At 39.8% G+C, this 12930-nt stretch overlaps 1 non-coding gene across 1 annotated transcript; it reads left to right on the plus strand.

Moving 5' to 3' along the window:
* Nucleotides 1-11906: 11906 nt before the first annotated feature.
* LOC149001786 (small nucleolar RNA R71) lies at nucleotides 11907-12013 on the plus strand. Its single transcript, XR_016170511.1, has one exon. It is a non-coding gene; the product is annotated as a small nucleolar RNA R71 (small nucleolar RNA).
* Nucleotides 12014-12930: the final 917 nt, after the last annotated feature.

The raw sequence follows: 12930 nt of genomic DNA on the forward strand, positions 1-12930 counted from the left end.
ACACAAAAAAATTAAAGGCGAAATTTTCTATATGGGGGCGAAAACGCGGGGAACGGGGGGATGTGGGGGGGGGGGCGGGGGGGGGGGGGGGGGGCGGGGTGGTGCGGGCCCGCGGGGGGGGGCGCGGCGTGTGGTATGTTTGGTGGGGGGGCGGGGTGAGCAAGAAAAAAAGGGGGGGGAAACGGGGGGACGGGGGGTTTGCGGGCCCCGGTGGGGGGGGGGGGGGGGGGGGGGCGGCCCGGGGGGCGGGGGGTTGTTGTGGGGGAAATTTTTTGTCAAAGGAAAGTTGGAACAAGGGCTTATCTGCATGCCTTTTGTAAGATCTGGAGACCAAGTAGCAGATGTTTTCACTAAGGGTTTGAAAGAAAGAGATTTCCTTCCTATTGTAGGCAAGTTGTGTCACATCCCGCCCTAAATCCACCCAAGGGGTACCCTATCTGGGTTACTCGGGAGTGATCCACACCCCAACCAATCCAGTTTAGGAACGATCATATCCACTTAGCACAATAATATAATCAAAAGCAAGAACAAATTATGGTATTCAAGTAATCTAATAATAAAAGTTAAGAAATGATCACAAAAGGATCACAAAGAACATCATAGTGCGGAATAATAAGTACCAAATCAAAAGACAACTATAGAGTATAGCGGAAATATACTCTACAAACGTATGCGGAAGGTAGATAGAAATAAGGTAAAGATTACAACCAGATCTCCAAAGAAGGGAAATAAAAAGGTAAGCAACTAAGTTACAGTTTCTTCTAACTTATACAATGTCTCCTCAATAATATAATCATAAGAAACTAAGCCAGGCTGGATCTACTCCTGACAAATATGAGTCTTGAACTGATAGCCTTCACAGATGTAGTCACCATAACCAAAGTGGTATGAGTCACCAACTTAGTCCTCAAAGTGTTGACCGTCACAGTCCATAGTAGTACCTGCAGAAAAGTCTAACAAAATATGTTGCAAAAAGGAGTGAGTTCAAAAGAACTAAGCAAGGAAAGTTATTCAATAATAACATAAATCATATGATGCACAACATAGCATGATGCAATATGATATGAGACATATGATGCAAACATGAATCTAACTCTATGTATGCTGGTCATCTAGGGTAGACATGCTTTAAGTCATAGCACCATACTTCTTTAGGTAGTCTCAGTCACTCATCACCGGGGGGAATTGGGTCCTGCATCCCTCTCGGACAAATCCATGGTTGGGGGTTTCGGTCACCACTCTCTCACATCACCATTTGGTCTAAGTATTGGCGCATGTCAAGGTAAAGCCTAGCCCAATGCAAGTCATCTACTTAGTCATATCATGTCAGTTCCAGATACGTCCATTCCTCCCCTCTCATGTATCGTTCACACTAGAGTCACGGATATTACCCACCGGACTCATCAACCCTATTGGTCATCCACAAATAGTAGACGGGAAGCTCTCATGTCCCCTCATGGATCATTTCACCGGTCTTGAGTGCCCGTGAGCCCAAGTCTAGCCATTTGCAACCCTACTAATAAATGGCCTCTTTCGGGTATCCGCAATGCAATTTATGTCCTCTCACGGGATGGTTACCGGTCTTGAGCGCCCACAAATCCACACTACTACCACGGGTCGTTCGGTCTCAATGCCTTTCCGATTCGGGTCAGATATGATAGGGACATCCTAGCCAAACACCACTAGACAAGTCCTATGTATGTCATCCAATGATCCAGGAAAGCGTCGATGGGCATCTTCGGAGAATATCCCATACTATTCCCTCCGATGTCCAAGGACATAAGTACCAATAGGGCACTCCCAATCCCAAATCATACCTAAGCAATCACATGCTTATTTCCATCCATTACATATCAACAATACATTATCATATTGAAAATATGTCATAACATCTCATAATACAGTGTATAAATAAATGACAAGAATAAGTAAACATGATAAATCAAGAAATTAAGCATGGTGCTACTGCCATAAGGTAACTACAGTAGTCATATGATGTCTAAAATCAATTATTGAGTTAAGTCTACTAAGTTACCAACAACAGTGTAAATGTCATACAGTCTATCTTATATGGCAATAACCGTCCTTACCTCAAATTGTGAAGAAGATGATCCGAAGTCACAAGAGAATGGTCCAATTATAGTCTTAAAGCCCTAAACAAACATACATGAAGGATTCGGGAAGAAATCAAAACAATTGGAGATCGAATGGACCAAAACTGGGCAAAAGTTTCTGACAGCAACCTTGTTGGTCAATACCTTGGGTCGATGGTATCGACCAATAGTATTGACCCAAAGAGTCTCGGACAGCAAGTTGGATTTTTTTGGGTTTTGGCTCAAAATTGGTCTTTCGGGTCTTGGATCGATACGAAACTTGGGGAGCAGCCTAAATACAATATAGAGACACTAATTATCAAAGAATTAACATCATCCAATGGTCAAGTTAGAAATCCCCAAATTGGCATATCAAGTTCAAGAGTTGGAATTCATGGTCTTCAATGGAATCAATTGCAAATGCAAGAGGGCATAGGAATTTAATCAATAGAATGATGAGCAGCAGAATATATACAATTGCTAACATATAATCAGACCTATTTGCTAAAGAAAATCAAATTAAGAAGATGAATTCATGTTTCCACAAAGAGGAAATCAAAATAAGAAAGCAAGAACATCAAGTATAAGAAACATAGCATGGAAAGAATGAAGAGAGGTTTAATCAACCCAAGAGAGCTTGTAGAAGAGGTGGTTGCAAGGTTGCAGCACCTTCTTCACGAACTCGGTACAAGACAAGAGTAAATAGGAGTAGAATAGAGAGAAGTGAGAGAACACATACCTTGTAGATGAAATTTGAGAAGAGAGACAAAGGATTCTTGAAGAAGATCAACACCCAAGCCAAGGAGGAGGCTTAGAGGAGCTTTCCCACGTTCTCAGATGTTGAAATGAGTGAAATAATGTTTTAGGTTCGAGGTTTCACTTTAAATGAGGCAGGAATATCCAAAAAGCACCTTTTTATTCGAATATGGGCTTGTTGGTCGATACCTTGGGTTGATGGTATTGACCAACAGTATCGACCCAAAGTAGTTTCAACAGAATTTTCAGGAATAGTTTAGCAACTTCGAACAGGGATTCGGAGGGCTATACAAGGTCAAATTGAGTGAGGTTTTCTCCTACAAGTCAATCAAGAAGTATAGTTTCCAGAAATATATTTTGATCAAGCATTGGAGTTCATTAGGTTCACCAACTAAGCTCACCTTCTTTGATGCGCAAGCAGGATTTGCCAGACATAGTTCAGCAACTTCGGACAGGGATTTGGAGGGCTGTATGGGGTCAAATTGAGTGGGGTTTTCTCCTACAAGTCCATCAAGAAGTCTAGTTTCAGGAAATATATTTGGATTGGGCACAGGAGTTCATTTGGTATTTCAACTAATTCACCCCACTTCGGTGCGCAGATTCAAAACTAACACTGACAATGCTCTCAAGTGAGGGGCATCATCGTCAATGTCGCAGGGCTTGAGCTCCGACACCAATCATCAACCAAAAAGGTCCTCAAGTCTCTTTTCCCCCACTTTGGGTCTTCGGACCCACAAACATAACAGATTTCGGGCCGGGTCAAGGTTAGGATAAGACCGGATATGGCCTCCTAAGGCTTTCAAGGATAACAACATTGAAATCAAGGTCCGACTTCAAGGTCTAACATTAAACAAGTCTTTCTTTATCCCAAAACAAATAGGGTGTCCCGGTTAGGTTTGGGCTGGATTTTACAAGTTGGGCATGACTAATATCTATGCCTCAACTTGAAGGGGAGTGTTGGATTCTATTAGGAGTCTAATAAGAGTTTGTATAGGAGTTAAATTAGAGTTTGTATTCACGTAAAATTATATTCCTTGTAATAGTATACTTTCCACTTAATTATAAATAGAGGGCTTGAGATCATTGATCAATAAGCCATTCTCCCAATATGTTTCTCAACACAACTGCTCAGCCTCTTTCTTGTTTCTGGTTGCAATACTAGCATAAAGTTTTCCATTGAAAGACAGAGAAGAGACAAATAATGGTATAGGACCTTTTGATTAAGTAGTTTCATATGACGGCCTCTAAAGGCTCATCTTAACTACGTATTGTTTAAGAATAGATTTGCAAAACATTGTATCCTTACTCAGTAGATGAACTCCTTCATCCTTTACCTTTCCTACTGTTGCGTCTAGACCTTCTTTACATCAGCCGGGTAGTTGGACGACCTCTTGAAGGCTTCTCCAACGTGATACAAGTAGGTGTGATGCCTGCACTCACAAAGGAAATTAGAGAGACCCGACTAGGTGATGGTTGGGGGACTGCCTCCGACACCCAAGTTACTAAGTTAGTCTAGGAAACAATAGAAGACTCAAAGAGAGTTCTCAACGTGTAGAGAATGATAGTGAGTAGAATCTCATACCTTGCCCCCATCTTAGGTTGGAGGTTATATAGTGGTTACCTAGGGGTGGCCCCTTCATCGATTTTTCCCATTGATTGAAGAGTGGGGCGAGTTGCCTTAGGAAGCACGTTCCTTCTCTTAGTGGGACTAATGGAGCCGTTACTAGTTTCGGAGTGGGACTGACGGGTGGTTATCTCTAACGGACTCTTTTGACCTTGTGGTCTTCAACATTCCTCTTCGGACTTAGCATTGGGCGTTCTCTCATTGCCCGAGCCTATCTCGAGTGAATCTTGAGGGAACTTTGGGGAAAGGCTCTCCAACTCCCCGAGGGGGTGTAAGGGATTCTATTCAAAGGGTTCTTCAACTTCCCCAAGGGGGTGTAATGGATTCTTCCCAAAGGGTTCTTCAACTCCTCAAGGGGGTGTAAAGGATTTTTGCCAAAGGGTTCTCCAACTCCCCGAGGGGGTATAATAGATTCTTCCCAAAGGGTTCTCCAACTCCTGAGGGATATAATAGATTCTTCCTTCTCCAACTCCCTAAGGGGGTGTAAGGGATTCTTCCCAAAGGGTTCTCCAACAACCTGAAGGACCAATCTGATTTTGAAAACCAAAGTGTTGAACCACCAGCTACAGCTCCATTGCAACAGGGTTCTCCAGAAAAAGTGCCTTATAAACCACCCCCCTTTCCTCAAAGATTTCAAAGGCAGCAACAAAACCATCAGTTCAAGAAATTCTTGGATGTTTTGAAGGAGCTCCACATCAATATACCATTGGTAGAAGCACTTGAACAAATGCCAAATTATGTGAAATTCATGAAAGACATCATTTCTAAAAAAAGGAGATTTGGAGGGTTTGAAATAGTAGCTATGACACAAGAGAGTAGTGCCTTCTTGCTGAACAAGCTTCCTAAAAAATTAAAGGATCCTGGGAGTTTCACCATTCCTTGTGCTATTGGAGAAAATTATATTGGGAGAGCCCTTTGTGACCTTGGATCTAGCATTAACCTTATGCCAATGTCAATCTTCAAGAAGCTTGGTGTGGGAGAAGCAAGGCCAACTACAGTAACACTTCAGGTGGCTGATAGATCCTTAGCTCATCCCGAAGGAAAATTGAAGATGTCTTGGTAAGAGTTGAAAAGTTCATTTTCCCTGCTGATTTCATTGTTCTTGATTTTGAAGCTGATAGAGATGTGCCCATCATTCTTGGAAGACCCTTCTTGGCCACTGGAAAGACTTTGATTGATGTGCATAAAGGAGAATTAACTATGAGGGTAAATGAAGAGCAAGTCACTTTCAATGTTCTCCAGGCAATGAAATCTCCAGATGAGATAGAGCAATGCTCAATGGTAGATATCATTGAGGAGCTGGTTTTAGAAGAAGTTGAGACAAAGGGCAGTACAGATCCATTAGAGCTTTCATTAACATCTGAAATGGGTGATGAAGCAGGTAGCTACATTAAATGGTTAGATGCCAAAAACTTGTTGCTTGTATCTCAAGATATTCCGCAAGTATACGTATCGTAATCAAGTAATAAATGATAAGTACAAAATCGATCCCACGGAGAATTATATCCTTAACTTTCAATGTAAAAGTAAAATTGATTTAAATGAAATTAACAAGGTTGATTGGTGATTGACTAACTAAATAACCAAATGACAGATAAAGAAAACTAAGGAACTAAAATATGGATTAAGCAATGGAAGAAACTTAATGAGTGACAAGTGTGTTAGGAATGAAGTTTCCCTTCCCCTGAATTTTATAACACAAATACTAAAGCAATACTACAACCCCAAGATAAATCAAGAACTTGGAATGAATGGCACTATGGTATTTTCCAATACACATAAGCTAGCATCCTAAGTCAACATCTGCATATTCCTATGAAAAATTGAATTAAGTATGCAATTTAAACCCAAACCAATCAATGGTAATGTGAGGTAATTGGGTATTCCTACCCAACCTACTAATTAACACAACCTAATTAAAGATGATGCTAACTCACACAATTCAACAAACACCTAGACTTCATTAATTGGAAAATTAATGAAATCATAACATTCATTCAAGAAAGATCATTCAAGAACTGAAATTAGTCAATATAACATGCTGAATTCATTAACAATAAAGTGGATTGCAATAAAACTAAAGAACACATGATTAGTTATATATCAAAATCCAGGTTTAGGCACTACTATCATCCCAACACAGCTAAGATTTAACCCATAACAGAATTCAAATGCATAAAACCAAGTATAGTTGACATGAGACTAGAAAGTAAGAAGATAGAGTTATAAAAACAAGAATAAACTAAAGCTTCGTCCACAAGAGCTAGCCTCTTCTCAGAAATTAGAACTGAGCTCCTGCTTCACAAGAGCTCGATTGGTTCATCTTCCTCTGCGAGTCTCTATTCCCAACCTTAGGAATGTGTCCTCTCCTCCTGCCTCTCTCTTTCTTCCATAAATGTCTTCAATCATTAGGTTAGATCGGCCAAGGATTAGAACTTTCCTGAGATCAAGGGAAAAACATGTATTACAAGAATTGCCACAGTTAGCCCTTGGTCAATTCCAGAATTGGATTGAGAAACGCGGGAGAAGGAACAACCACAACAAAGTTAGAGGAATGTTCTTCATTATGAATCTTCACCTACATGTTCAAGAGAAAGAGAAATCAAATTCATCCATAAAAAGAAGGGAAATTCATGCAATGGTGACAAAAATGAACTAAAAAATGAACATGTTAAGACTAAATAAAACAACACCTAATGAATACTATCACTAAAACAAAGACAAAATACTCCAAATCAAGCCATCTCAAGTATAAAAGTTATAAATCTTAACTCTATTTCAAGAGTTATCACACCAAACTTAAGACAGCGACGAGAATAAAGACAAAGAAAACAACAACTAACTACTAATGAAAGCATGAGGAAATCAAAAGAAAAGAAAAGCAAATAACGGCTTAATCATGCAATAGGATGAGTGTAGAGGTGCCTCTAATCTTTTTCTAAATTTTCAGATCCAACACAGGCAAAACATAGATGTCATACTTTACCATCAGGATGCTCTCAAGTGTGTGTGTGAAAGTTAAGGATCTTGCAGATCACCTAGTCTAGCTGAATCATGGTCATCAAGTTTAGTTCATTGATCTAATATGTTGACCAAATGATTACCTCTCCACTAATTAGGAACATATCTTTTACAACCCCAAGAACTTGTTTCATACTCTTTTGAGCATTTGACCCAAACTCTTTGAACGTTTTTGGTTTTAAGTGACGCCAGGAAACGCCATTTGTGATGAAGATAGGTTACAACAAGATCACAAAAAGAGTGCCTTGAGCTCAATGGGATGGAGTAAAAATAACATGGGTTACATGCATATCTGGTTACAGGTTGAAAAGTGGAACATATCTCTTCCTTTCTCTCTCTTTTTTTTATGCTCAATTTGCAGTGACATAAAAAAAAAGGGAAGCAACGGTACAGGCAACAAACGGACACAGAAAAAGGGTAAACTCAACAATATTCACAATGACAAAGTCTGAAAGCAAATGGGGATCCCTAATGTGTAAGTCTTGAAGTTCTCATTTAACCAATTCTAAAATCCTAAAAACCACATGATCCAGTTCCCAGGTCTCTAGAGCTTGAAACATCACGGTGCATCAATAATATGGATCACAAACATGAGTAAATGACATCGGATCATTATAGGAATTGTGCTAAGATTCCAACAAAAGAGTAAGAGGAGAATACATTCCAACAACCATCCAAATTTCATGAAAAGCGGATAAACTACACAAAACATCACAAAGCTACTAAAAAGAAAGAATTAAACAAACACAAAAGAAAGTAAGAAAATAAGACTGGGACATCCAATCATGAAGATAACATATGAATTATTGGAACATTGAAAACTTACCCCAAATAAGATGAGGGTCTCAGAAAGAAAGGAAAAGAAAGTAAGGTAATAAAAGGAAAAAAAAAGAAGAGAGAGAAGAAGAAAAGGGCTCATCATCACATGAAGGAATGGAACTCATCATGAGAGCTGCATCCTCCTATCTATATTAGGAATGTAGTTCCCACTGCCCCAAGGTAGCGAAAGGTAGTTGGGAAAAGCTGGAAAAGATTGGAACCGGTTGCTATTCATCCAGTTAGACCAGGGGATCACGGGTAGCCAATAAGATAAACCAAGAAGAGGTCAGAGAGATTTGATGTTCCAACATATTGAATGGGTGGCTCACGAGAGGGGTCCAAGAGGTAACAGAGGATGGAGCAAGAGGTAGAAGAAGTGGAGGAATAGTGATGAGAAGAGGTGGCATGGAAGGGGAGTGAACTAGGTGTAAGATGGAGTGATATGAAGTGTGTAATGGCACCTTTGTTAAGTGTATGGACATGAAGCGCACATCAACATGGTTAGCCAAACATAAAGCGAATTAAACATGGAAAAGCAAACTACAGCGAGAAAGACAAGCACAAATGGCCTCATGAATGCTATGACCCACATTAACCGAGCCTTCCAAAATAGAGAGGAGGAGCAAAGATCAGAAAAGACTATGGGTGGAGGGCATCAAGTGGGTTTAAAAAATGGTAAAAGGGGTGAAGGTGTGCGCAATAGTTAATGCACTGGTGGATGATGACCACCGTGCATGAGAACAAAAGCTGGATAATGTTATGCATGGCGTTGGATCTCGAAGCAAGATAAGCATTGTGCTCATCCCACATGTCCAATGCATAAAGGCATAATGGATGGTCCATCATAGGTAGTGCATCCCCACATGACTGATCTGAGATGGGGCGTTAGATTGGATAAAATTCGAGACTAGAAGGGATGTAGGCAGGGATGGGTGCAAAATGTCAAGATCCACATAATGGATGATGAATGAAAGGCTTGTGCTTTATTGGGTTAAGAACCCCTAAGAAAGTCTTGGAGATGGATGTAAGGGTCTACAGGAGAGGCAAAATAAAGGACCCAGAAGACAGAACTAGGGGGTCTTCTTCTTAGGGCCAGAAGGAAGCACAGTTGGCTAAAACAAAATGACTCAAACAAAAACACTAAAAAGACCATATCTAACAAAAAAAGAAACACCATAAAAGTAGAAAACAAAAAACAAACAATTAACTATAACTAATCAAACAAAAACAAAACAAAAACAAATAGCATAAAAGAAAAAGAGAAGAAGGTGTTTTAGGTGCAAAAGAAGAAAAAAAAGAGGATATGAGCATAGGGTAAGATGACGAAAGGTTGGGTGTGCAAGTGATTGTAGCTCCAAAATAGCACCTAAAACAAATAATAAAAGTGCAAACCAAAAAAAACACAAGATAAGAAAAAAATAAAAAAAAAAAGAACAGAAAAAAAGAAATGAAATTAAAATATAGAAGGAAATAAAAGAAATGAAGAAAAGAGTGGGAGGGAAGATGGAAGGTGAAACACCACAAAAACAGGAAACCGACAAGAGGGAAAGTGATGATGAGAATGGGAAAATTAGGGTTTTGTGAGAGATGGATATTGGTGAAGAAGAAGTTGCTGATGGAATGTAGGAAATGAAGGTGTAAAGTCTTTGAGAAGGAAATTGGAAGAAGAAAGGAGATGAATGAGAGAAGAGAGGGCGGTTAGGTGAGAAGAAGGAGCCTAGTGTTGGGATTTCGGTTTGAAATGAGAAGTGTAATGGGTTGGGGTGGGTATTGGTTCAGAATGGTTTAAAAAAAAAAAAAAAAGGGTTGAATCGGATGGGTTCAGATGGTTTAATAGAAGTTTTGAAGTGATTTTGATGGGTTGGTTGGGTTTAAGGTTAAACCGGGTCGGGTGAGTGGTTTTATCGTGCTATGGTGTTGTTGTGGCATTGCTAGAACGAACAAGAATGTAATTTTCAAGAGACGTAAGTGTCAAAGAACATGTAAGACCGAGTTGAGGATCAAAACTTTGTAGTAGCATGTGGCACAGACAACAAAGATAGTGAAATTTTTGGATATTGAAACATGCCGCTAGGAGTTTGATTTAATGATAAGTTTGGCAAAAACCCAATCACCTTTTTGTTCACACTCCTTCTTGAAGGATGATTGAAGGATGACCTCCCTTCTTTTTAAGCATCTTGAAGGATGATTGAAAATAATGATCCACTGCATGCTCTAGTTCCCAAGGCCATTTAATGATTTCTTCTTGTGCACCTTCCATAATTGGACTCAAACTCCTTTGCTGCTTCACATACCTGTTGCAACAATTTGGTTGAACTCCATCCTATTGCTCTTCTACACTTCTTCAGCACTTCAAGTAGCATATCTTCCTGCTCCTTTGTTAGCAGTGCTGAAACAAAAACATGGAGTGTTTTGGCTGCATCCAAATGGGCATACTAAGAGTGTTTTGAAAGAGGTGTGAACTCTAACATAGGTGGCTCTTCAATTGATGGTTTAGGGGCTTTAGTTTCAAGCTCAGATAATACAAGAGACTCAAATCTACTCCCACTCAATGCCTTAGCTGGTCTTGCCTCTAACCAATCCATATATCTAGTTGCTTCATCATCCACTTGTTTAATTTCTATTGCCAATGAAAGCTCTAGTGGGTTTTTAATACACTCTTTCTCCAACTCTTCTGAAACCAGCTCTTCAATGACATCCACAACAAAACACTCTTCTATTACTGAATTAGTTTGTTCCTTCTGAACAGTAGCAGGATCTTCCTTCTCCCCTTCTTCTTGGATAGAAATAGGTCCCTTCTGTTGGCTAGGCTTTGAATGAGGTGGCTCTAGAAGTTTTCCACTCCTTAATGCAATAACGTTACAATGCTCCTTGCCTTCACTCTTAGGATTTTCTTGGTTACTTGGCAATGATCCTTGAGGTTGATTGCTTAAAGCATTAGCTAGCTGTCCAACTTGATTCTCCAAATTTCTCAATGAAGATGCTTGACTCTGAATCATTGCAACATTCTTTGCCATATATTCCTTCAATAGAAGCTCTATTGTTGAAGAGGATTCCATAGGCTGAATTTGCTGTTGAGCACTTGGAAGCTGAGGAGGTCTAGGTGGGATGGAAGATGGGCCTACATGCTATCCTTGAGCATTCAAAGAGTAGTGTGCTGCCTCCAACCCGAATTATAGGTGTTGGAATATGGGTTATTGGCATTGCTGAAATTACCAACATAGTAAGCAAATTCTGGGTTAGATGGACAGCTATCAAAGACATGCTCCCCACCACAATATGTACACGGACTGCTGTATGTTGTTGAGTTTGTACGATTGTAGGCAAGTTTACGGATTTTAACACACTAGTTAGGGATGACACTTGTGAAGTTAAAGTCACACGCATCTAACTCATAAATCCCCGCCACTCTCTTATTTGCAGCACCTCTCTCAACTGGCCATTGGTAGTTGTTGTTGGCCATTCTCTCCAAGATCTCATAAGCTTCATTGTAAGACTTTGCCAATATAGCCCCATTTGCTGATGCATCCACTATGGATCGAGTTTGTCCACTTAAACCATAGTAGAAAGTCTCCATTTGAATCCAATGAGGAATACCATAGTGAGGTCATTTACGCAAGAGCTCCTTAAATCTTTCCCATGCCTCATACAAAGATTCACCATCCAACTGTTGAAAACCAGTGATATCATTTCTGAACTTGGCATTCTTTGATGCAGGGAAGTACTTCATCAAGAACTTCTACTAAATCATTCCATGTGGCTACTGATTGTGGAGGTAAGGAGTTCAACCATGCTCTTGCTCTATCCCGCAATGAGTAAGGGAATAGCTTCAATCTCAAGGCTTCTTCAGTTGCTCCCGGTATCTTGAAAGAATCACTTACTTCCATGAAGAGTCTAAGATGGAGATGAGGATCTTTTGTTGGCATCCCACGAATGTCCTATAGTCCGAAGCATTTGGAACATCACGAGCTTAAGTTCAAAATGTAATGCTTGAATTTCTGGCTTTACTATACTTGGATTCAGCTCATGCAACCTTGGGACAGCATATCCTCTAATGGCCCTATCTCTATCATCACCCTCAGCTGCCATATTATTCTCATTATTATTCAACCCATATCTCATTGCTTCAGCCATTGTTTGACCTGCTGCTAAACCTCGCTACTTCCTTCTTCTAGCTCGAAATGTCCTTTCGATTTCAAAGTCAAAGGGTATCAACTCTTGATCAGGCAGCGGACTCATACAAGGGTAAAAGCACCTGAGAATAAAAGGAAACTAATATCAAAGTAAAGAAATTTCAGTAGATAACTAAAACTTACTTATACACTAATTATTAAAGACAAAATTCCCCGGCAACGGCGCCAAAAACTTGTTCCTTGTATCTCAAGATATTACGCAAGTATACGTATCGCAATCAAGTAATAAATGATAAGTACAAAATTGATCCCAAGGAGAATTATATCCTTAACTTTCAATGTAAAAGTAAAATTGATTTAAATGAAATTAACAAGGTTGATTGGTGATTGACTAACTAAATAACCAAATGACAGATAAAGAAAACTAAGGAACTAAAATATGGATTAAGCAATGGAAGAAACTTAATGAGTGACAAGTGTGTTA

The sequence above is a fragment of the Hakea prostrata genome, chromosome 10 (assembly GCF_041222555.1).
Source record: "Hakea prostrata isolate BN-2017 chromosome 10, UWA_Hpros_2, whole genome shotgun sequence".
NCBI lineage: Eukaryota > Viridiplantae > Streptophyta > Magnoliopsida > Proteales > Proteaceae > Hakea > Hakea prostrata.